A 5,087-nucleotide genomic window follows, 5' to 3' on the forward strand; every position below is an offset into this window, starting at 1 on the left:
AGAAAAGGCTCTCATACTTGCATTACTCCAGGAAGCATGAGATGAAACACTCAACACTGTTCCTCCAAAGGAATCTGTGAATGAAGAAGTGAAATTCTATACTGGCAGCTTTCTACAACATGAAAACAAGAAAGTCTGTTACTGTGTAAATCTCCTTTCTTCTTTGCCTAACATAATTATTTCTACCCATTCATTTCCATGCCAAATCAATCCAATTCTCCAAGTCACTTATGCAACTCTTGCCTTTACACACAGACAGATGTTTCCTTTGGAAAAGAAGATTAAATACAATAAACACAGTGGCTTGTACCAAAGCCTGGATTCATTTCTAGACGCTTCTGCATTGTATATATACATCAAGTTCCAGCCAGGCAAGGAAGCAAGTACAAATCCCAAGACATTCAGAGTCCTGATGTACATTAGCAGAGCCTCAATGAGTTCAAAAGAAGTTTCTTTCTCATTCAGCTGAGAGAAGAAACTGTGTACTTCTGGACCACATTCATCACTGCAAATAAGGCTCCAGTTGCCCTACAAAAAAATAAAAGGGAAGGGAAGGGAAGGGAAGGGAAGGGAAGGGAAGGGAAGGGAAGGGAAGGGAAGGGAAGGGAAGGGAAGGGAAGGGAAGGGAAGGGAAGGGAAGGGAAGGGAAGGGAAGGGAAGGGAAGGGAAGGGAAGGGAAGGGAAGGGAAGGGAAGGGAAGGGAAGGGAAGGGAAGGGAAGGGAAGGGAAGGGAAGGGAAGGGAAGGGAAGGGAAGGGAAGGGAAGGGAAACAATATAAATTTAATTTACTTAACCTGTGAAGACTGGCTGGCCAGACAAACAGGAAAATGGAAATAAAGGCAATCTCAGGCACTGCTCACAGAATGACTCACAACGAGCAGTTCAAATCCTGCCTCCCCAGCTTTCTATTACAAGAATGGTATTGCATTTCCATTACATTAACTTGTAACTCAATACAATTTTGCAGCAGGAAACTAGCAAACTAATTTAACTTCAATTCAGATGAACGAATATAATGTTTAAATAAGAAAATTCAAGACTTCTCTCAAGAAAAAATGATTTTTAAAAATTCCAAATAATTGAGCTTCAGAGTAGTTTCAGATCTACAAATTAAAATACAATTGTATATGAAAATTTAGAACTTTCTGACACAGATCACATTATTTTAAATGTTTTTTGTTCTTTAGAATCAAGAGAATACCAGAAATCTTGCAAGTGAGACTCATGGAAGACTGCAGTAAGGACATTTTCTTGTACTCCTTAAAAAAGAACCAACCAAACAAACAAAAAAAAAAACCAAAGTAAAACAAAAAAACGTCCCAAACATATTTATTCATAAAAAATATAAGTTTATAAAACTGAAAAAATGGAATCCACAACAAAATCTAGCAGCAGCAGCATGTATTATTTCTGGCCACAACACGCAATTGTTTCACTAGAAACAATGTAAGCTCTGATGATTTTGTTGACTATTCCAAATGTGTAAAAATTCAAAAACATCAATTATTTATGCACAATCTGTTATGCGTGATTTTCATTTAGGAGGAGGAGCACATGTGAATTTTCTGGTGGAACAGGCAGAAAGCCAAAAAAGGGTAACACCCACCTGGGTCCAACTGAAATTTAACACCCTCCAAATGCCTTCAGGAAGATTCTGCCAAACTCATTTTTCCTATAGGAGATTCTGCTGCAAACAAAGTTAGTTGTAATTAAAAGATAAATAAAACGTCCTCAAAGCACATTTCTACAGAAGCAAATATAAGTATATTTAAGATTTATTTGCACACAGGCACCTACAGTCACCCAAACAACCACTGCAAGCAGTTCAGCACTCTTTTGAATCACAGTGGTACATCAACACTTAGCTAGATCATAGCAATTGTTGTAAACCTTGCACATCCATGAAGAAGTCACTCACATCTCAGAACCAAGGCTCATCACCCTCATTTCAAGATTTAGGGATGTTACCACTCTGAATAAAATGGTCTACAAACCAAGTCAAGGGCAGCAAAATGAAGAGAGAAGGAAGAAACTTCAGAAAGGAATGTGGAGACACCCTATTTTTCTCTCAAGGACTTCAATTGCTCTCTTTTAAATGTTAGTGGTTCTGGTAAAGAATTCTGCTTTAACAAGTGGCACTGTGGAGCACTGCAAATAAGTGTGTGTAGCCACTGTCACCAAAATTATTTCTAACCCTTGATACATAGCAGGTGACTAAAACTACCAAACTCACTGTGGTCAGGCCCAATTTGAGTCTATTTATATTCTTCTCAAATCTCCTTTTGGAAAAACATGGTTCTGACACGCATTGGCATTTTCCAAGGTCCAGTTCTAACCCAGCTCATCATTTAAGTCCTCTATTTCTGATTCTGAGGTCTAGTATGGAAAAAAGAAAGTTCCATACAGCATTCTATAAAAGCATTTCTACCCCAACAGGTAGCCCTGACCTACCGAATTTCAGCAATTATAAAATCAACTGCTTCAGCACCCATGGAAAGCTAACAAATACTGTTCCGTATCTTACATCCAAGACAATTCAAAATATTCTATATGAATACAAACACACAAACCAACAAACAAACGAAAAAAAAGAAAGCACTAACGCCCTTAGGAAGTGACAAAACCATGGTCTATGATCACAGTTTGAATTCTTCCCATTTTGAAGCTAACAGATCACACCACCTCCTCTCTATTCAAGATACAGAGCATGCCATCACTGCTTAGGATATAGCTGTGCAGCACACGGCATTGCCATGAAACTAACTGGTCCATCAGAAATAACACAGCTCCTATTAACAAAGGGCTTCACCCAGGCTAATGAGGCACGGACACTGCTTCCACTACTCAAACTATGTAATTTAGATACATTTTTAACAGGTCACTGCAAAAGGACTCTTCCTTCCCCTCCCAACATTCAATACATAGCTTCATGCTTTAGTTACTGTACTCTAAAACTGTTGTAAAGATAAGAGGCACCTTCCTCCTCAGCTTTTATGTCAAACATCATAACAACCAGTGATCCTACTACACATGAGGAGCTACAGCAGAAGGCATCTGTGGTATAGAAAAATCATCACATTTTCAATGTCTGGTTTGAAATATGCTGTTTGCACATTTCATTGCATCTGGTTTGATGGTGCTGTTTCTGTGTGTTTGTTTTTAATATATACAATATTATATATCACAATGTGCCATTTAAAACAATTTCCAGTGTCAGTATCAGTATTAAACATTTTCATAGTCACCCGTGAAATGCACTTTCCAGGAACTGTGAGTTCTCCCCCAGATTCACCAGTTAGGCAGAGCAAAACACAGCTGTTTTTACCAGATCATCCTCCATCATTCACCGTCTATATTCCAGGCTTCCAGCACTGCAAGCAGAAGCTCTGCAGGTTCACTTCTCTTCACTGCACACGGGAGCCAAACTGAACTCCTGAAATGAAATGCACCTGGATGCACAGCACTGCAATCAAAGATTAACCTTTGGGAAGAAGAAACAGAGGCTTACACCAAAAGCAGGAATTTTGTCCCTCTTCATTTCATTCACCCAAACTAAGTGACTAAGTATCAAACATCGTTCTTCTTTGTGGAATTGCCTGTGACAACAGAGTTAAAGCCTTCCACCCGAACCTGTAAATAAAGAGACTTGCTGCACATACAAGTTAAAGTGTCTTGAAAATCAGTAATTAATACAGAAATACGAAATTTGACTTGCTAATAAGCACAGAAGAAATATTAACAAGCATTATTACGTATCATTGTATATATCTATAGCTATCTACATAGATAGACACAAATGTTCCCATAGGTTTTGAACATATAGCTTGTGGCCAGAAAATATACCTATTAAAGAAAATGCCTGCAGTCCATTCCCAGGGAGTGTGAGTGTTTCCCGAAATCTCGGTGAAGAAAATGAATCAGTGCAGGGAGGGATACTGCCGAAACACAGCAGCGAAGTTTGCACAGCTTCACCTTCCTCAGCCTTAACCCCAAAGCCCCAGACGAAAACACCAGGAGCGAGCTTGTGCGTCCTCTGCTGTTGTTCCTCATGATGACAGCGAGCAAGGCTGTCAGAAACTTAGAGCCATGCTTTGGAGCAGCAGCCTTACACCCTGTTAGCTTGACTGAGAGGCTGCTACAAAGCTTGAGCATAAGAAGCTTATTCAAAATTCAGACCAACCAGACATTTTCTACCTGTTTTTTCTGCAACCACTGCCCCTCACTTTAAATAGTTTTCTTCCCTTTTACATCCATAGTCAGCAACTCCATTTCATCTCAGCTTCACATGGATAGATTGTTTATGCACTTCTGACTTCTGCTCTTTGTTCTGCTGAGCATGTGAACAGCTTTTAACTAAAATACAATTTCTTCTGGGAAAAAACAAAATAAAACAAAACAAAAAAACACCCCAAAACAGACAGATTTTCAACAGTCCAGCCAGCCTCAACCACAGTTTTGTACAACAGCATTACCAGTAGATTGCATCCATCCTTTGGTGTTGTCACACAGGTAGCTAACACTCATTTCCTCACCACCAAACACACTTTTCTGGGATTCTGCTTAAAAGGTTCCAAATAACGGGTTTTGACTTCCAGCACTATCAGTTTGTCTGGAAAACGGTAACACCAATGAAACTGGGTTTACAACCATTGCCCCATATCACAAAAATTATAAAAGGGAATGTTTTAGGGAGCACTCTCCATTCATCTGTTAAGTGTCTGTGAGCAGTCACTAGTCCTCAACACACAAAAAAATGAATGGTTCAACAAGCTAAGTGAGCACACAGCCTCCTCTGGAATAACGTGCAACCTCAGCCTCAGTACCTTAAGCCTGGCTCAGTATCACTGTGCTTCCCAGAATTGTTACTGGGTTTTTGGTGGGGAAGATGAAGGAGGAGGAAGGGTACAGTGACGGATTCAATGCTCAGTGCAAATCTGGTATTTCTTACAACTAACCGACAGTACAAGTACCTCGCACCAGGAGTCAGCTCCTTCCGAAAGCCAACCTGAATTCCAAGCTCTCTGCTGCCACTGTCTTGACTCCTAGAGCCAAGCACAGAGCAGTATTGTAACACCACACACACCAGA

This window comes from Anas acuta, chromosome 8 (genome assembly GCF_963932015.1).
Source record: "Anas acuta chromosome 8, bAnaAcu1.1, whole genome shotgun sequence".
Classification (NCBI taxonomy): Eukaryota; Metazoa; Chordata; class Aves; order Anseriformes; family Anatidae; genus Anas; species Anas acuta.